This window comes from Phyllopteryx taeniolatus, chromosome 4 (genome assembly GCF_024500385.1).
Source record: "Phyllopteryx taeniolatus isolate TA_2022b chromosome 4, UOR_Ptae_1.2, whole genome shotgun sequence".
NCBI lineage: Eukaryota > Metazoa > Chordata > Actinopteri > Syngnathiformes > Syngnathidae > Phyllopteryx > Phyllopteryx taeniolatus.
Genome location: NC_084505.1, coordinates 12,338,376 through 12,360,170, shown reverse-complemented (window position 1 = coordinate 12,360,170; position 21,795 = coordinate 12,338,376). Strand labels below are relative to the sequence as shown.

Genomic DNA, 21,795 nt, shown 5'->3' with positions numbered 1-21,795 from the left:
ATCTCAAGAAGGCAAGACAGCAAAGCTGAAGGTTCCTAACAAAAGCAGATGTTATCCTTCCATATCCCTCCAGACGTTTGTAGGATTTCAAAGCTTCTCCCAAGTCGGACGACGGAAATAAATGAGGTAGTTGTTAATGTCTGGATAGTGTATATTTGGAACTTTGTTCTTCGGTATTGCTGTCTTGATATGTCGATAGAAATAAAAAAGCACTCCATGTACACATGGGTCAGTTATGTTAACATACTGTATTATGACCAAGTCAGTGGCAGACTTAAAACTCTTATAGATCACGCACTTTATCTGCTAGAGAGAAGGCTGAAGGTGAGTTTAACGACATCAATGGGTCATTTGCCTTGCAGTCACTGCAGGCAAATGATTTGCAATTTAATATATATTATATATTATCATTTTCACTTCAATCTATCTTAAGTGGTTCTGTTCAAATACAAAAATGTTTTTTTATACTATGCTCCAAGTTTTCATCAGATCCAGAATTAAAGATCAAGAAATAGCTGAAATGTTGATCTGTTGTCTACGGATGTAAAACAAAAATTGTTTTATGTCTATGGCAAATGTGAAGTAATTGGCTTCAGTTTCAAAACATTATTATGTAAAATAAAACCATTAACCTCCAAAGATCCTTTGTAGAGTTAAAAGTGTAGCCATTTTTATAATTTTCATAACTCACATTTAGAAACAATCCAAAGTGTAAAATAGTTTGACTGCACGATATCTTCCTTAATTATTTGACTAATAAGCTAGAAGCTGCACTAAATGGAACTTATATGTGCAGAACTGTAATGCAGTGTCCTTTTCATTCCCGTAGTTGTTGGGAACGAACGAATTTTATTTTGAAAGCTCTAACCTGAAATTGCTGTACATGCCTTGGCTGCTATAATAAATATCGTATTAATCTTTTATTTTGAAAGATTTAACCGGGAATCACCTTACATGTCTTGTCTGGTCTGACAGACAGGTATGTGTTCGAGTGCAAAGCGCCAGGACGCACTTCATGCTCTGCAACAATAGCGAGACTTCATTCACACACAAGTCATTTCTAGACACTACGAAAAAGCGTAGAAGAGTTAATTTATTAACAACACAGGTCAGTCATTTCAGTTTCCTTTTTCCATTCTTTCCTTCTTTCTTATTTTATTTCCTGATTTCTTGAGTTCTTGAGTTCTTTCTCTCTCTTTCTCTCCCTTTTTCTTTCTTTGTGTCTTTCTTTCTTCTCTCGCTTTCTTTCTTTCTTTTCTCGCTTTCTCTCTTTCTTTCGTTTTCTTTCTTCTTTCCTTTCTTTCTTCCTTTCTCTTCTGCTGCACTCGGTGACGACGTGTCTTGGTTGCGCGCTTCGGACTGCGCCTGGATTGTGATGGACCTCCGGAGGTGTGCGCGTCCCCGGGGTGCCAGAAGACATCTGCAAGCTTAGGTAAGGAAAAAAAAAATGACATGACTTATTATTCATCCATTCCCCCGGTCCCAAGTTTTTATATGTTCTTTTTCTAGGAGCAAAAGCAGGCTAAAGCTCTTCATTTTTACTGGCACTTTGCTCTCTCCTGTACTACTCAAACATTATGCTTGACTATAAAGCGCGCCCTTGTACAAAGGCTTCATATCCCCTTTAACCCATCAACAGCAACAGCAATGCTTACAGGTCTGCAAAATCATACCGTGTTTTACATTGTTGATATAATGTTGTAATCTGATTGAAGAACGGAAAACGGATATATATGGAGTTTATATAGCTTCACGTGGTCTGATGAAAACTTGGTTTGAATTGCAAGTCCATATGTAGTGAAGGTTAATGCCTCACTGGTATTATTATATCTATTTTTTAATTATAACAGATTGCGGTTTGCCTGGTATTACAGTAGTTAGTCAAATGAAGACTCCTTTGTCCATTGCCCAGTAGCTTGTGTTCAACATACACATTATTCTATTATGTAATTTCTTCCCATTATGATACTATTTGTCATTATGTCTTTCAGGGAGCGTGGTCGTTAAGTTATTTTAGCCGTGGTAACCGCATTAAGCATTAAATCTGTAAATTCTCATCAGACGAGGAACAAACCCTTGTTATCACCCAAATCACAATAACCGGCCTTTCTGCCAGTCAGCAGGATTATGCAAAAGCTACTGCTTTCCGCTCAACTTTCTCTGGCAGACACACACAAACAGACACACAGTCGGAACATGTTTGAGTTATTTGAGTCTTAAAATAGGCAGACACAAATAGCTTTTTTGTCCATTAAGGTCTTAGTTACTTTATTAATCAATAAGCAGATGGAAGCAGAAAGTTGTGACACAAGACAAGGGAGTGATTACCCCGCTGAACTTTGAGTCTATTAATACTGTGGTTCTTAAAGTGAGGTAAAATCTGGCGGTATGCGAAAGAATCAGTGGATTAAATGTTCAAACTGTGCAAGTTACATCGGCTTAATTATTTTTTTTTAAATCCAGCACATTACACTTGTTAAGTACAGTTGAGTTGCATTTAATGTTTAAGTAAAACACATTTGCATTTACAGTGGTTTGCTTTTAAAAATGTATTCAAGTACAATATTTATTTAACTTTTTTGTGCAATTGCAATACATATTAATTGAGTCATTATTGAAGTATAGTTTTTATTTTCCTAGATTTGAGCAGTGTTAATTTTCACACTGTGCACACTGCAGCGTCTGACAATAATATTAAATATATATTTTATGTAGGAAACCTGTGCCTATTTTTGATGAACACTTGGGTTTACTACTAGCCTACTAGCTACCGTATATTAAGGTTGGTCATTATGGTGGTACTTGGAGAGCTAAATATTTTTCAAGGTGGTACTTGGTGTAAAAAGTTTGAGAACTCCTGCATTAATGTATTGAATCCCTTTAGTTGTATCTGCCCAGTACCAGCTGTGGGACACATCTCAGTCTCATTTATACCAGAGATTTATGATGATGATGATGATTAATGATATCAATACATTCAATTAACATAGCACTTTTCAAGTAAATGAAAATCTCAAAAAGTGCTAGAGGCACAATTTTTTAAAGTGTATATCCTTGTTTTGTTTCTTAATACAACAAATGTGTTTGAAGATAAGTGCTAAAAACATGGAAAGACTGAGAACAATATAGTACTGAATTGTTGAGCTATGGCTTGAAACTCTTTTTCATGTTCGAAATGTTCCTAATTTTGTGGGCGGGGCTAAAAACTACCCTCACGACATCAAGAGGTTTGGGGTATACTTTCTAGCAGGAAGCTCTCCCCCATTTTATAAACTCCAAGCGCCCTTATTCCATGCAGAATTGCCATTTACTAATTCATAATGGACCCAGTTCTAGCAGTATAGCATGCAGTTAACCATCAAACTATGCCCACAACTTGAAAAAACACATCTTCCCTGAAGTGTAATGTATTTGGTGTTATTTGGGCTACAATGCCGCTGCCGTCTGTCCCCACGCGCGTTGCAAGGCAGTGGCGCACCGCACAGAATTCGCAGGCCCACGCTAGCCCAGCAGCTGTTAGAGTACACGGCGAAGGTCCAGTGCAACGGTGAAGGGCTTTCAGTCACTCGCGTCATGGGCGAGAAAGAGGAGGCGGAAAAAAAGTCATCTGGCTGTAAGGCTGCAACCCGCAACGCGCGCACCATGGATGATCCCCCCACCTCCTCGCTATGCATCACGGCTGACGGTTCCCTCCATTGATTAACGTCATGCTGAAACAAAGGGGCAGAATGACTCGCTGCGGCCCGTGAAAGCATGTGCTGTGTATCGCTCCTCTCCCTACAGAGGAGCCGTGATGGTGTGATGGAACATGGACGGAAGTTTTTGAGTGAGAGCTGATAGTATCGGGGTGGCGGGATTTTCAGAGCACCCAGCAACACGCCAGTGTCTGGAAGCTCAAAGAATGTCCAATTTGAAGCCCGATTTGACATACTTTGTGATTTTTCTTTTCCATTCATTCATTGTCCGGCTTGTTAACATTACTCTTTTTTGTGGTGTGTCGAATTTTCAAGACATTTTTTTGGGGCTGTTTAGTCGAACTTTAAACTTACTGGGTCACTTACATGGGCAGCTGGTGCTTCGTGAGGAGGGACTTACAGTACTTCTGTCCTCATGACTCTCCTCAGTCATTGCAGAGATGTTTTATATACATTTCCATAGCTCACGGCACACTTAAAATTCCGTCGACTGTATATAATATCTATCATAAAGCAAAAACTGTAACATCGAAATCAATTACAATATTGTTGACGGTGGATCCACAGTGGTTCTGGATGAACATTGTCATAAAATCTGGGATTTGGGCCATGAAATACTATGTTGTTTGTTCAGGATGTTTGCAAATGAGTCCAATTCTTTATTGCATAAGAATCTAATGATGAGTGGATAATGTGTCTTGCAAGTACACTAATCCCTTTTCCACAACATGGTATACCTAAGTAGCTTGGAACTAGCCTTTGTGTTATTGACACTTACCCATTGGCAAAAGGACGTATGATCAGATATTATTTCTAGTACATTATAAGATGGTGTTCCAGTATGTATAATATACCACCGTTGGTCACTCACTCATGCTAATGTTAACCTACCCTGTGGTTGTGTCTGACCTCAAGATGCTGCAGTATTGTATTCCACAGTCTCCACTTTGTTGCAGCCAGACTTTTTTGCAACCCTCGAGTTCCTCTTGAATAAAATTGCTTTGGCCAACAGCCACAACCCAATACGTAAATATTGTTCCCTGTTGATTTTAGCATGATGCATTGCTGATACTAAACCAAGTCGAGAAGAGCCAAGCAGAACAATACTGTGTGGGTGGTGGAAAAGCAGCATTTGTCAATTAGCAGCGTAGTACAAATGAACGCAACATCTGTTTCACATACAAGATAAATCACAGTGAAGCATACAACTATCCTTTTGATAAGTACAAATAAATGATTTTGTTCTGCTTGCTGAGGACGTTAATGGAAGATGCAGGACCTTAGCTTTGTTATTTCTACTGTAGTTAACACCCAAAGAGTGAAATGTGAACAATGAAACAATGAACACCAATTCAATTACATACAGTGAAGAATATTTACCTTTGATCTGCCATGTACATTTGTCTCGAGATTCAGGACTTTTGCTTCCTTGTATTATGCCATAAAGCTCCTGCCGTCAAAGTTTCAGAGAGGACCATCGAGGACCTCTTAGCTTGATTCGATGTGACATCATCTTATGAGGAGATTTGTATCTGAAGCTTTAATGACAGAGAGTGACGTCGCCTTGACTGTGTGACATAAAGTACATGTCACTTACACCCCCCCACAAATTCTGCTATATGTCATTTACAGCACTATGTCAAAATACAGTGGTACCTTGATTTACAGTACGAGTATCCCAAGTTAAAAGCTTTTGAGTTATGAGCCATCGCTTGGTCATTTTTAATTAATTAATTTATTATTTGCTAGCCACAATTTGAGTTATGGGTGAGCTTGAGATACGCTGTCTCTCAATTAAAGTAAAAACAAAAACCGAGAGCCACATTTGTTGATGCACTTTCAGCCGTTTATTGAATGGGACAAACAGTCACTGTTTTCTTTAAATTCTCTTTTATCATTTTTTTTATACAATGCAGTAAGAACCCCCCCCCCCCCCGTAATAAAAATAAATTGTAGCGTTTTTTGGGGGTGGGGCGTTGGCTGGAATGGACAAATGGCATTTCAACTAATTTCAATGGGAAATATAGATTTGTAATTTGTCTATGATGTGCATTCCCCCCCCCCCCAAAAAAAAATTGTCAAAGGTCAATAGTGCGCAATATACATAGGTATAGGGGCAAATTAAATAAAAAACCTTTCACATTTTATAAATGTATGCCCCCATCTAGTGGTTTTGAAAAAGTGGTACACTTTCACATAAAATGACATGTGCTTCCCCTGGTCCTTCATGTTTTCTTAAAAGAATTGTACCCATCTTACAAATTCTGCCTGGGTCATCAAACATATGAGCGCAACTGTGTCTTTTCTCATTTACTAAATACAAGTAGGGCTGTGAATTTCAGAATAAGAGCAAGTAAATAAAAAAGTATTACGTGTTCAAATAAAGTGATTAACTTCAGAATAATTCTTTGAAAAAAACTAACAAAATACAGATAATACTTCATGTTATGATCATATGGGTAGAAGCAAACTCATGCATTGTAAAAATGCATTATACACAGGTAGAAGGGTTTTCCAGAATTTTGAGGTCCACTTTGGGGGTGCATATTATACATGGGTGCGCATGATAAATTACAGTACTAGACAAATTTATAAATCAAGGTACCAATGTAATGAGCTGTCGATGATGTTGAACTGAATGTATAACTACACAGTTGATGAATGAATATTGAAGGTCGGAGGAGCTGGTGGCTCCTTTTTTTTCTGGTACAACACTATTATGTCCTCACTTGTATATTCTCTGATAATTATTCTTTATTATTCATGCTTGACATCACAAGTGCAACATACATTATGATGGCAGTTTACACAATTGAACAGTCCATAATCACTCCTGCTGTGGTTTTGTATGGTGGCCTGCAAGTGCAAAACAATATAACAAATTGTAAAACACCTTTAAATTTCACAAAACAAATTTACAAAAAATGAAACGCTTTTAGATTTCAGAAAACAAATGAACAAAACACGAAACACTTTTACATTTCAGTCGCCAGCTAGTCCTTTATTGTTCTCTGCATGGGGGGATGGTCGCTTGTAGTTGGTTAGCGATTCTAATCCACGCCATGCTGACGAAGTCGTTAGCAGTAAACTGGTTTTCCAGCTTTTCTGCATAATTTCTTTTTGCGATGTTAATTTCCTTTGTAAGCTGGTTTCTGGCCCGATTGTACAGGGCTCTGTCCCACATCACTAGGTGTCCTCTTCAGCCTGGCAAAGTTGGCAAAGTGAACCACTGCTTGTTGTTAGTGGACATGCGAAATGTATTTGTTGGTACACACACATCTCCACAGACGCTCAAGTAGGCTATGGCTATAATAGTGTCCATATATTTATCCAAGCTGCCAGTTGAAGTTGCAAAGACACTCCAATCTCTGCATTCTAAAGAGTCTTGAAGTTCCATCTTAGCTTCATTGGTCCACTTCTTTACTGTTTTCACCACTGACTTTGCACATTTAAGTTTGTGCCTGTATGTTGGTATTAAGTGAATTAAACAGTGATCAGACGAACCCAAAGCTGCATGGGGAATAGCACGGTACGAGTCCTTCAACGTGGTATAACAGTGGTCCAGAATGTTGTTTTCCCTGGTGGGACAGTCAATGTGCTGTTTGCATGTAGGGAGTTTACGATTGAGTTTTTCTTTGTTAAAGTCTCCAAGAATAATGAGGGGTTAATCTGGGTGTTTTTTTTTCAAGTTTGTTTACTTTATCAGCCAGCGTTTGCATTGCAGTGTTTGTCTAAGCTTCCTCAATGCTCCACAGAACGCAGCCGCTCCGCCGGTGAGTAACAGAGAAAAAACTGTGTGGATTTGTGAAAGTTGGTGAAAGAAAATCTGGAGTAGACTCCCTAATGTTTAGCAAGTCTTCCCTTGTGTAAGTATGTTGTGTAATGTCTCCAAAGACAAACAAAAAGGACAAGAACATAGACAGTACTAGCGAGCACGTCACCGAGGGGACCACTCGGCTAGGCGCCATCTTCTTTTTTTTTTTTTTCAGATTTTTTATAGTCCGATACTGTACTCGTTCAATCTGTCCTTCTGATGAACACATAACAGCATTTTATGCTGAAAATGTTATACTGTAGTTCTTATTGATTGAATGGTGATTTTTATTTTTATTTTTTTTCCCAGCGGCTTTGAAGTCTTCCTGACATGTTTCGAATTCGAATCAGACTAATGTGAAAGCTTGTCCTGAATATTTAATATCTTTTTTCTTTGTATGGTCTTCCATTTGATAGTACAGGACATGTATGAGGGCATCATTTGTTCTTCCTTCATTCACGGTGAAGTGAAAATATAAAGTGACGATTGAAAGCAAGTGGTACAGTAAAGGGGTATGTTGTGCTTGTGTGTGTTTGTGTGTGTGTGTGTGTCTTACATGCATGCATGGTGAGAGAAGGTCTGCGCTACAAGCACAATTGTTTATTTAATCAACACAGACAGAGACCGGTCTCTGACGCATGCTGTGTCCCTCTCACACGCACGTTCATGCATGCACACACATGAACACATATGCTTGCACACAGCCAAACACACAAGCGGCCCTTCATAGTAACATCACATTAATAATTTTTCTCCTAGTCCAAGGTTGATGTCACCAATGTGGCTAAACAAAACTGTAAATGACCACAGGGAAGGAAGTCATGTACAGTGCAGTGAAAATGCATTTGCCCTCCTCTCAAATTTGTTTTTTTGCACAGCTTCCCCCACTTTAATGTTTAAGATCATCAAACAAATGTAAATATCAGAAAAAGATAACCCAAGTAGAAATACTATGTAATTTTGAAATGGTGAAAAAAAAAAAATATATATACATATATATACCCTCGAAGTCTGAACTCCCAAGCATCAAAGGCCAGATGTTCCACCAGACCTTTCTGGGAATAGGAACAATTGCTGGGACAAGGCGCCACCTGCAGGCGTCGAGAGGAACTGCAAAGTCGACCCGGGCGGACTCTCATTTGATGTTTAACCAAGGACAAATGTCTGTTTTGATATTTCACAAACTCTGCAGAATTATTCCAAATGTATGCCTTGATGTCTGTGTCAGTGACGAACAAAACATTTTCTTCTTCCGCCTCTTTCGTTTTTGTTTCATTTTTCTACATCTTTTCCTTCTGCAACCAAATCTGCCGCCTTGCTTCCTGAGCCACTTCCAGAGAGAGACGACCGCCCACCAGCTTGAGCCTACGGTCGTGAGTAGACGCGGCAAAACTTTTGCCAGACTGTACAATATTAGTGCCAAATAATTTCGGGGAAATTACTTGCTTCAGACAAAATCTAAACTTTGTCCACTCTCTCTCCCGTCCGCACTGGACGGAGTAAACGCTCGCGTTTCCCACTTTAGTCCAACTCACGATGTTCTATTTACCTTTTCGTACATCTATTTTCCTTCTTTTTATCGTTATTAGTGTTATTTTCTTTCTTTAGTTAAACCCCTTTGTGTGTTTCCCTCTTGATCCCTTTTAGATGTCATTAAATATACTATAAAATTCCACTCTTGCCTGTATTTTGTGAGTGTTTTAAGTAAAGTACGTTTAAGTAAGGTGGCACGGTGGCCGACTGATTAGAGCGTCAGCCTCACAGTTCTGAGGTGTGGGGTTCAATCCCCGTCCCCGCCTGTGCCTCCCACATCCCAAAAACATGTATTAATTGGAGACTCTAAATTGGCCGTAGGCATGACTGTGAGTGCGAATGGTTGTTTGTTTCTATGTGCCCTGCGATTGGCTGGCAACCGGTTCAGGGTGTACCCCGCCTCCTGCCCGATGACAGCTGGGATAGGCTCCAGCACGCCCGCGACCCCAGTGAGGAGAAGCGGCTTAGAAAATGGATGGATGGATGGAAGTTTAAGTAAATCTCTGTCATCTAGAACTCAAAATTTTATAAAGTGCAGCAACCTTCTGATTACGAGACTGATGGAAAGGTTTCTCGTCACTTTCCCTAAATTTTATACCTATAAAAATTGGCGTGGTTCCCCTTTACGAGACATATTAGTTTGATTTTAACAATTAAACTTAAAATTACGGTAAACCGGAAGTAAAGCAAGCATCGCTTAAGGCTTATTCTTTTCTCCTAAATTAATTTTTATTTAACCCATATACGCTACATATACATATATATATTCAAAGGTACCCGGCCCTGTGTGAAAAAGTAATGGCCCCCTTCACCTATTTTTTTTTAAATTACTGCAAAAAAATAAGAATTTGAGAAGGGGGAAAACACTTTCTCATGGCACTGTATGCCTGTTGCAAAGTAGCAAAGAGAAAGAAGAATCCTATTTTTTCTTGCTTGCAGAATGTTATTTTTCCACACTTTAATTTAGCAGGTGGTAACAGGTCCATAATGCAATGAAAGTTGTGACAGGACTGTTGCACTTAACACAGTTCCTAATGTCAATACAGTGCAAGCCCAAACTGTTTATTTTTTTCCTTGTTTTCTGCGCTGTTTTTTTCAACACATTGGAAAAGATGGAACACCCTCATGCATGATGTCTTGCAAGGCATCATCATGTTGCTCGGGACCTCTATGTGTATCACCAGAACTCATTTCAGTGAAGATCAAATGATTACCTGGACATGCATGTTTTGCTTTTTATTTTAATTTTTTAAACTTTTTTTGTGGTAGTTTTGCTGCACATATTCAAAAAGAAGGGTTCTTAAGACTTTAGATGTGGAATAGAGGTGCATTCCCATCTGTGTATAAAAAAGACAATTGTTAAAATTCATTAATCCCACATCATTGGCATTGCTAAATTACACAAGCAGAATCGTTAGAAGAGAGGAAGTACGTAGGTCATACACCAGAAAGTACATGAAACAAGTATTCAAGTCCCAGCCTTTCCTTGTTCTCACAGTTACTGTTTATGTTTTTTTTATGGTTTACAGTGTTTAACTTCTTTACACAGTGACAATTACTAATTTTAAAACTTGAGATCATGAGAAGCATTTGATTTTAGACATTGGTTAACTTCTTTTTACACTTGCATGGCCATCAAGAATTGTACATGTAATCAAAGGTTTATGAAGGTGACAGTTTGACCCCCATACAGATCTGTGTTTATTTCATTGTTTCTGATAACAGTATTTGTTTCAAAATTGCATTGCAAGCAACTTCTTTGAAGGAATTGTGTTCAATTTAGTGATTCTGTTGCATTTCTGCAGTTAAATACATTTGCAGCAAAATCTCTTCTTGCAATATCATGCAATTAAAAATAATTTTTAAATGTTACAAATTACTATTCATCATTTGTGTTTGAGCTCATGTTGAGGATTTTGTTACCAGTAGTTAGTTGTACTTTCTTTATAAAACAGTCTGAATGACTGACAGTAAACTTGTTCATTGTGTTCAATGCTGCTCAAACACTGCTCTGTTTACCCTCTGTAAAATACAATGTCCTGTAATACCGTCCCCTAATACCTGTATACAGGTAGCAGTAACACACAAAAAAACATTATTTTAGAATGTAAAGCAAAGCAAAGCAAATTTTTTTATATAGCGCATTTCATACACAAGGTAACTAACTCAATGTGCTTTACATAATTAAAAGCATTTAAAAACAAATAAATAAACCATCTTATACACATTTAAAACAACAAGAGAAAAACTAAAATAAAAATACAATTCAAGCAGCATACAGTGCAAGAAATATCATTTAAAAGTGGAAATGCTCTAAAAAAGCATGGGAAAAAAGAAGAGTTTTAAAACTGGACTTAAAAACATGCACACTTGGGGCTGATGTCACTCCTGTTGGCAACTTATTATTTGTGTGCAGCATAATAGCTAAATGCTGCTTCACCATGTTTGCTTTGGACTCTGTGCTCCACTATTTGACCTGAGTCTGTCGATCACAGAGCCCTACTGGGTTTATATTCCATTAGCATTTCATTCATGTATTCAGGACCTAAACCGTTTAGTAATTTATAGACCAGTAGCAGAACTTTAAAATCTATTCTAAAGCTGACTGGAAGCCAGTATAAAGACTTTAGAATTGGAGTAACTCTTTGTTCTGGTCAGAACCCGAGCTGCAGCATTCTGAATGAGCTGCAGCTGTTTAATGCTCTTTTTATGGAGTCCAGTCAGAAGACCATTACAATAGCCAAGTCGACTTGAGATAAAAGCATGGATGAGCTGTAGTCAAAGCTGTTCATTTTAATGTGTTATGATGTTTACGCATGTGTAAGGCGTTAGTTTATGTGCCACTAATCCAAACAAATATATTCTTTATGCTGCTCGCCAGCATCTCTGACTGCAAATGAAATGGAAAAGCTGGAATAGCTCTGTCGCCATCATTAAGTACCTGTGTCATCTCTCACTTCACCTTTTCCTGCATCCAAATCTCTCATCTATCCTGCTCACTCTATATCACTCGGTGATAATCCTCACTGCCTGATGAGGAATGGCGTTATTCACAATTTCGCTTTGTTCTGACAGAACCATCTCTCTATCCTCCACTACATCTCTCAGCTTCTGTCACTTTTCTGACGTTTTCTTCTCAAATCACCTCATTCTTTATCCCTCAACATGCTCTCATGTTCTGGAAGCAAAATTGAAATTGAAGCAGCTGTACGTCCCAGCCTCCCTCTGCTTTGTGCAGGTGATTTGCTTTCACTCTTTCCCCTCAATACCCTTAAAATTATCCCACTGCAGGGATAACTTTAAACTGTAACTTTAAACTGCCTTGGAGTATGTATGGATAAATGGGAAAAGTCTAAAATTGGCTGAACGACAGCTCTTATCTCGAAAAACCCATAAATTGGGTCACTGGTATCTCAAGGCACCACTGTAATTTACAAGTTCAAGATTATATGAACAGAGTGAGCACTTCTGTGCTGTAGTGGAGTTAGTAGTGTATTTAGTTTTAATAGAAATGGACATTATGAACTCCTGGAGGGAATGGGGTGGTGTAAAGTGGGCCTGACTTAACACTAAAATATAAACAACATTTTAATGGAATATTCTGCTTATGTTAACAACCTATCCCAGTTCTATTTTGTTTAGAATATAGTCAACATTTTTATTTCATTCCATGTGAGCATAGCCTTAGAAAGGCAGAGGGAGACTTTGCAACTTCAGCCAAAAGAGCACCAGTTGGGCTGAACTTATTTGGACCTCTTTTAGCAACGGTGTGTTAAAGAATCTGACTCAGAATGGTTTGAAAAATGCGTACAAGAATGAATCCCTATGTGAAATGACTTCTCCTTCTCCAGCTGCATTTCTCTCCTCTGATCTTGTTGTTGTGAACACTTTTAAGAAGTCTATTTGATCCCTGATTACAACTGTACTAATGACCGTAAGTATTACAAGATTTGACTTGCATGCTGTAACCTAACAGTGAGGACCTCCTGTAAATATTTATTACAGGTTCTATGGGAAATAGTTCAATACAATTTACTGTAAATAACAAATTGGACATGTACAGGTAGACATTAAGTTAGTCTGCCTATTTCGATTCTGATTGGAATGTAATACAGTATTTGACTGATGCTTTGAATTGTATTTTCTGGAATATATTAAATACTGGACAAATCTTTTTCTTTCTTTTTTTTTAAAGAACAACAGAAAGTTGTCTTGGAATCTTTGGATTCGAGTTTTCTGGAAGAGGAGCCATTAGCTACATAATGGGAACATGGTAATTAGAAGCCGCCTCAGGGTTCATTCAGTACAGTTGATGAAGGTCTTGGTAAATTTAATATTCTATACTGTGCAGAGCTAACAGGGAACAGCAGGTGACTAAGAGGGAGGATGAAGAGAGACAGGTGTCAAATGCAGTCTGTGCAGACGAGTCAGGTGGGACATTTGGACAATATCAACACATTTCTGCAAGTGTTGCTCTTTTCGCCCATCTGGCCAACTCACGATTATCAGAATGGTTAATGGAAAATCTAGCTATGTGTGTGAATGTGAGTGTAGGCTGTACAGTGACAAGTACACGTGGATAGGATTTAACAGGTAAGCATAATACCTTCGGGGGTATCACTTACCCCTACATGTCTTTCAATGACTCCCAGTTAATATTTTAGTCATGCTGCCCGTCGGTCGTCATGGCTCCTGTTGTTCTGACAACCATTATGCTTTTGATAATGCTGCTAATTTCAAGTCAGGTCTTTGTGAAAAGAATGAAAATTGCTGGCTATGCTGAGGGAATGTTGAATTCACAAAGACAGGGACATTCTTCCATAATTTACAACACCTCAGAGAAATAAAAATGGTGTGGCGATGATACGGAATATATGATGATATACATAAAATGCTTGTAGGTGCTTTTTACAGTGACGTCAATAGTTCATTGATCAGAAGGACACATGGATAAGAGGAGAGGAGTGGTAGGTTTGAGTAGAGCAGTAGAGCAGGTTGTGAATGATAATGATGATGATGTACAGTAATAGTAGAGCATGAATATAATAGCTCATCTGGATCTCCATTGCATTTAATAGTATGATTCCGCTATGATGATGTACAAGTAATTAAATGAGACAATAGTGTATTTTGTTGTTTGTTTTTTTACAATCTAACACCGTTCCGAATAAAAGGTATTTGATATTATTTGGTCGAAATACACAAAGCATACACATATATAACACGCAAAACGTCAACTTATAGAATAAAATGGAAAGGAAAGCCTCTATTGTCATTGAATGGTGCAGATACAATGAAATTGTGTGGGGGTCTCGTCCTGGTCTCCGGGTGAAGGCTTGGGGGCTGTGCTGCTGCGTCCCGGGCCTGTGCGCTCCTCTTCCCTCTCCCCGGGGAGGGCCGCTGTGGTTGTCGCCCTTCTCTCCCTCGGGCTGTGTGGGGTCCCCGGCTGACTTGGGGCTCATGGTGGGTGTCAGCGCCTCCCGCCTCGGTCGGGCCTGCCTTTTGGTCCTGTTGTGGTCACTGGGCTACGGTTGGTTTGGAGGTGAGGGGGTCGGAATTAGCTGTTGGGTGGTGGGGGGGGAGGGCGGACTGGACCTGCAGGAGTCTAGCCCCTTACTTCACACATTCTGCACATTTTTAGTACTCTCACTGTACATACTCCGCACATTGGGCACACTCATATCTCATTCAGGGTCCCCTGGGGGACTGGCACCAGGTATGGTGGGTCGGACACCGGGTCGGGTGCTAGTACATCTCTGTTGGTTTCCGGTCTGGTCGCCCTCCCCTGCCCTTCACTGCTCTGCCGGTCCTCCAGTTTTAATGCATCATACACCCGTCTGTGGGGGTTGGGCAGGGTCGGGCTGGGGAGGACACTCAGCCAGGTGCTCTTTGGCCCGCCATATCTTTCTCCCGTGAATTTTTAATGCACTACATACATTCGCACATCCTTGGGGTTCTGGTTGCGGAGTCAGTATTGCCCTGTGACCGTCTCACCTCACCCCCACCAGTTTCTCCAATTTTAATGCACTACACCCCACCACACACAATCATGGTACAGGGATAATGGTTGCCAGTCAGGGACCTGGTAACCATAGTAATAGGGTGGGTGGTGGGTTTTCACATTTCTCTTGGCATGACTCCGGGGCCTGCACCCCACACCCCCAAGATCGGGAAGGAATAAAGAAAGTCCCGCCCCCCCCAAACGCCGGAACCGCAAACACAGGGAGAAGAGAAGAAGATCCCCACTCCCTGCATGTGTCCTCTCACCATGCATACCGATCTAAAATGTGTGGGGAAAGAAAAATAAATAAATAAATATAATAATAATAATAAAACAACAACAACAACCTCGACAACAAATAAAGAATACAAAATTCAAAAGTTTACTTTCACACTTACGAAGATAGTCTTGTTATTGTAAAATGGCACCCTACCCAGGCAAAGGAATCAAGAGTCTTAGATTTAGCATGTTGAGGAAAGGTGACCAGCTATCTACGAATATATGTTATAGATTTTTTTCGTTCTGCTGATATTTTTTCTAACTCAATATATTCTCTGATGAGATTTAGCCACTGATTTATGTTAATAGCTTGTTTGTTTTTCCAGTTTAATATAATTGTTTTCTTAGCGGTAGCTAATGCGACGAGTAATGATTGTGAATATTTATTAGGGAGATTGATTGCTTAAGTCGCCAAGTATGCACAATCTTGGTGAATGTGGAATCCTGAAATTCAAAATGTAAGAGTTTTTGTGTAACCGAAGACCAAAAGCATTGTATTGATGTGCATTCCCATATAGTATGAAAATAGGTGTCTGGGGTATTTTTGGTGCATTGAGCGCATATATAGGGGTCTATTATTAATTTTGAAATTAGGATTATGCCAGATTGGGAGCAAATTGACATCCTGTAGATTCTAAACTTTCCCACCAAGCCATTAAGGTGGATGCAATTATTGGGTTCTTGAAGCATTAATGGCATTTAAGACTTGTGGAAATAAATGGGAGTTTTGGGAGTTTGATGTTGTTGCAGTCTATGTGTTCCATTTCTAGCCAAGAATCATACTCCTCATTGTGGTGCAACCATTTGATGAGATATTGTAATTGGTTAGCCAAATAATAATGTTTAAAGTTGGGAGCATTTAGGCTTCCCTGCTGTTTACCTTTCTGAAGAGTGGACAGACTAATTCTATTTTTCTTATTTTTTTTAAATAAAAATGTATTACAGCAGAATCTAAGGTTTGAAACCATTTAAATGGGGTCTTAAATGGAATCATTGAAAATAAATTTGTGGCGATTGTCGCTTTCGGCGAATTGTATAATGTTGCTATCCAATGTATAAATGAATCTCCAAAGCCAAATTTGCGAACTCCTGCAAACAGGAAAGCCAAGTTAACTTTATCAAAAGCTGTAATTAATTACTTTTCTTTATTGCGCTGAAGTTGGTTCTCAAGGAATTTTATCTTAACTGTTGTTGTAGAAAATCTGTTCTTTTGGATAAGATAACGTCTAATTGATGTTTTGCCTTTTGAAATTGGTTTCTAAGCGTATCTGTCAAATTAATTGCATATTCTTCTGTGAGGTGTTTAATTTTCCAATTTTTGTTCTTGGTTTTTATTTTTAATTTTTTATACAAAGAGTATGATATGATTGGACCTCTCAATACAGCTTTCCCGGTTTCCCACACCAGAGATGGTTGGGGAGTCATTGAATTTCAAAAACCCATCCCATTCCTTCCTCACGAAAGAATCAAAATCTGGGTCCTTCAATAGGGACGTGTTGAAGCGCCATGTTGGTGGGGGTCCCAAACTTGATTCAACTTTTAGATTGAGAGATATTGGTGCATAGTCCCTGATGATGATTGGATGTATTTTCGGGGTAATTCTTTGAGCTGCCAAATTGTTTGAAAGAAAAAAAGTCTATTCTTGAGAAAGATGTTATATAGAGAGGGTGCTAGAGATGCTATATTTAAGTACAGCAAAGCCAGGGTACATAGAAGGGTAATGAAAAAACACTGAAGATAAAAAACAAACAGTGACAAGGGGAAAATATGGTGTGTGGTGGTTGTTTGTAGTGCGCAAGAAGAGTTTTGAGCGACGTGTGTTTAATGTGTGTGGAAACAAGCAGAGCAGGAAAGCCGACAGATAGGAGTGAGGATTCATGCGTGATTCCGTTTTTTTTGTTTTGTTTGTTTCTCTAAGCAAAAATGGAAAGAATGAAACAAAATACTTTTGACAACGGAGACTTTTGACAATTCATAACGACAACAGATCAAAAGAAGTACTTATCTAGAAGAGCCAGGCGTGACGTTGACATCACGAAACAGTTGGCCGTTGACATATAGTTTATCGACAACTAGCCACGCTCGTTTGCCCTTGTCGCGGTGATTCTTCATCAACGGGTACAAGATTTTAAGCCTCTCGTTCCTTGGGGAACTTATCATTAATTTCAAATGAAGTTCCTTTCAGCTCCCGACCTTTTGATTTTGTGTTCAAACTTTGCAGTGATGGGATGTGTTCGGTTTCCTGGGGGAGGGCCTCCCAATCGGTGAACACGGTGAAAAGTAATCTCGTCGACTGTATCTTGCTGTATCTTGAGTGCGGATATCTTAAACTTTTTAATCTGCACCTCGGGGTCTTCCGGACCATTTTCTGGAATGGCCGAGAAAATTATATTGTCGTGCATGCTTCTTGATTGAATGTCCAGCGTAGTTTCTTTCATGAGTTTATATTCCAGTCTAATTGTTTCTGGTTCTGATGACGTTGACGTTTGATCGGAGCGCAGTATTATCTAATCTTAGCTCCTTGACCTGTTGTTGTGTGAATTCCAAGCTCTTTCTGAGTTCGGCAATTTCCTGGCGAAGCAAATCAAGTGTAATTGACAATTTCTTGTCGATTGAGAGGAGGACGCTCGTCAGTATCTCTGTCGAATCAAGTAAATCCTCAGTTGAAGTGGAAGAATCAGTTTTTTTTCCTCTTCAGCGACAGCTCAACGCGATGGCTCGGATCTTCCATGACAGACGAGTTGGCGTTGACATAGCTGCGCGGATGGCAAGTGGCTCTTTACAAGTTACCACTGCTAGCGAAGCTGGCGAAGGAAAAGAGAAAAGAACGATGTGACCATCCGCCGTTGAAAAAGCAAAAAGTAAAAAAGACTTATTTTGTAATAGCTGCTTTTTCAAATATATGCAAGGGGCGCCACCATGTTTTTCGTCTTCGGAAATCACGCAATCTCTCGCATTGTCACAGCATGCTCTTGCATTAGTTTGGAACTGAAGTCCAATACATTTGAAATGTAAGATTATTTTATCCACAATGAAAATTCAAGACATTTTCAAATTCAGTTTTATCATTTCAGATTCATCCATCCATCCATTTTCTGTACCGCTTATCCTCACTAGGGTCGTGGGCGTGCTGGAGCTTATCCCAGCTAGAGGCAGGGTACGCCCTGAACTGGTCGTCAGCCAATCGCAGGCCATATATAAACAAACAACCATTCACACTCACATTCACACCTACGGGCAATTTAGAGTCTTCAGTCAACCTACCATGCATGTTTTGGGGATGTGGGAGGAAACCGAAGTACACGGAGAAAACCCATGCAGTCACTGGGAGAACATGCAAACTCCACACAGGCAGGGACGGGATTTGAACCCTGGTCCTCAGAACTGTGAGGCAGACGTGCTAACCAATTATTCCCCGTGCCGCCCCATTTCAGATTCAGTTCGACAAATTCAATTTCAAATTAGCTGTGACAGACATCCGGGTACTGAAGAGCAACTGATCAGAGATGCACATACCTGTATCTCCTCTTCGACCAATCAGCACTTTCATTTTTGACCACGTGACATGGGGCCTCTCCGGAATATCTAATGTTTTATTCAGCTACAGTATTTTAACCTTTATACCATCTTTCCTAAATCTTTGTGGAATGCGACATATGGTCAGAAAGAGATAAAAGGGTGCTTCCTTTCGAACATAGGAAAGGACACTATATTGTAGGAACATGTCATACCGATGTGACTATATTGTTTTTCCGTTTTTTCACCCAACATCACATCATCCCGGCATTGAACTCCATGCTTTACATTACTTTATTGACTCTTGGGGGTAGATGTAGCACGCAGCACTTGTTTGAAACGCATGAATGAATTGTACTCCAGCCCTTATGCAATCCTTGTCCATTTTTATGGACATTTTTTGGACTTTGATGTTTTCCACCAATGACAAATCAGTTAAAGTCAAAGGTTAGAGGGCTGAAATTTGGCCACACAGTTTTGAACAAGTTACATTTTAAAATGGCACCATGGTGCAAGCTGCGGTGGGAAAGCCCCCGATGTCAGTAAAGCCTAGGGCATGGAGTTCAATGCCTAGATGACGTTATGATGGAAAAAAATCTAAATGGAAAGATGACATAGTCACGTCAGTGTGATATGTTCCTAATATACACTGTCCTTTCCTATGTATGAAAGGAAGCACCTTTTTATCTCTTTCTGACCATATGATGCATTCCACAAAGGTTAAGGAAAGGTGGTATAAAGTTTAAATACTGTAGCCGGCAAGAAGACTTGACTTTCCGGAGAGTACCTTTGTCACTGCTCTAAAACGTAGGCAGTGATTGGTCGTAGAGGAGATCTGTGTATGGCCGATTGATTGCTATTCCTACAGTACCCTGATGTTTGTCACAGTCAATTTGAAATTTAATTTCTCAAACCGAATCTGAAATTATCAGACTGAATGTGAAAATATATAATTTGAATCTTCATTGGGTGCAAAATAATGTTACATTCACTTTCTAAGTTGATTAGGCTTCAGTTCCAAACTAATAAATTCAATTTCAAATTATACTGTCCAGATTCAGTTTTTAAATGTAATTTTTGAATTAAACAATATAAATTACATTTTTTTTTTCAAATAATTATTTAAATGCAATTATTCAAGTTAAGCAATTCAAATTTAAATATACAAATTCAGGTCTTGCTGGCACATATCTCAGCCCATAAATACGGTAGTAACCATATTTAAAATTTGAAACAGTAATATAGTACTTACCATGAAACGTTACCATAGTTGGTCGGTAAACCATTAGCGGTTTAATCCCTACTTCGTCGTCGTCGCTGATACTATAGGACGAGACAAATGAAACCACAATATCTCTCTACCCTGTGGTCAAATGTCATCAAATGTGTGTCTTGTCTCTCATGCATTGCTGAACGCACATTCGCACGTGTGACAACTCCAAACATGAGGGCAAGAACAGTGTTTGTTATTATACTGTATATCTGTTCAGTGTGTGACTGTTATGTGTGTGTGTGTGTTATTTCTACATACATGAGAGCACATAAGTTGTTTAATAAGACAATTGTGGTACCCATATGAAAACACACGCAAGATTTTCATTGATTCAGTGCAGGTTTGGATGTAAAATAAGAAAGATTTGACATTGAGACAAATGAACATTAAAACAAACAGTTTCATCACAAGCGATATTCACCCTGAATCAAACCCTGCTTTTTATGACACTATTTTGATTAAATTGCGTTATTACAACCGGGTTGAGTCCAAGTGATGCACTGAGGCGACTGGTCATTTTGTGCGCGTTCTTCATCGTTAGTTTTCGCCTCTTTCTCCTTTGGGGTAGGCATCGAAACTGGGAACCGGAATTTTTAAATTTGAACGGTTCCGGGTGAACCGCAATATTAGGTTCTCGATTCCCGATGCCCAACCCTTTACGTACTCAAACTAGAACCAGTTTTTTTTTCCTTCAATGTCATTGCAGTGGAGTATATAATTGTGAATTCAGCTCTTTGCAGACATTGAACTTGTTCTCACATGCTTATAGACAAATATCCTCTGTGTCAGGTCGCCAAGCAATAAGCAAAGTGAGTGATGATGAGACCAAAGAGACCAGATGTGGTTGGGAGAGTCATCCTCAGTGATGAGTTATGGATGAGTCAAGTAAAACCCGGATGAGTCAAGTAAAACCCAGAGACTAAGCACCAGAGCCTTCAGTGGAAGAGTCTGACATTTAGGGCCGAAGAATGCAAGACAGTTGAAGTCCAAAGTCAAAGTCAAGTTGATCGCTTTCTTCAATTTGAGGGGCATCGTCCACTCCGAGTTCTTGACACAGGCCAGACGATCAACAACCCAGTCAACAATGAGATTTTGCTGTGTTTGTTTCGTTCAGTATGCGAGAAGAGGCGGGAGTTATGGTAAGACAAATTGTGGCTGCTTTACCATTTCAACGTGCCTGTTCACCATACACAGAGCATCTGACAATTCCTGGCCAAGAAGAACATCGCTATCCTGGACCAACTTCCCTACTCACCCGAACTAGCTCTGTGTGAGTTCATACTGTTTCCCAAGCTCAAGGGGATCATCAATGTGACCTATTTTGAAGACGTGGACAACGTCAAGATGTCTGTGGTGACAGAGCCTGGAAGAATCCTTCTAGGACTGCATAATGGCGAGGGTGTGAAAGTTGGGAAAGTGTGTTAGACTCCATGGGGGTTACTTCCAAGAGGAAAGATTGATTTGAAATACAACTTTTGTGACACCAGCCCTCAAATGTTTGACAAACCTTGTCTACTGAATATACAGTGGGCACAGAAAATGTTCAGACCCCCTTAAATGTTTCACTCTTTGTTATATTGCAGCCATTTCTTAAAATCATTTTTTTCCTCATTAATGTACACACAGCACCCCATATTGACAGAAAAAAATGTAATTGTTGAAATTTTTGCTGATTTATTAAAAA

At 39.4% G+C, this 21,795-nt stretch overlaps 1 protein-coding gene across 9 annotated transcripts in view; it reads left to right on the top strand.

The window, feature by feature from the left end:
- The first annotated feature begins 989 nt into the window (after positions 1-989).
- Positions 990-21,795, top strand: part of gcgrb (glucagon receptor b) — a 54,630-nt gene continuing 33,824 nt past the window's right edge. For 5 of the 9 annotated variants that reach the window (XM_061769534.1, XM_061769530.1, XM_061769533.1 and 2 more), the window contains exon 1: positions 990-1,432. The gene's annotated coding sequence lies outside the window, so the exon portion shown is untranslated. Of the gene's footprint in view, positions 1,433-13,237; positions 13,316-13,393; positions 13,474-21,795 lie in introns of those variants that run through there. The other 4 variants (XM_061769536.1, XM_061769528.1, XM_061769531.1 and 1 more) reach the window with 3 other exon arrangements.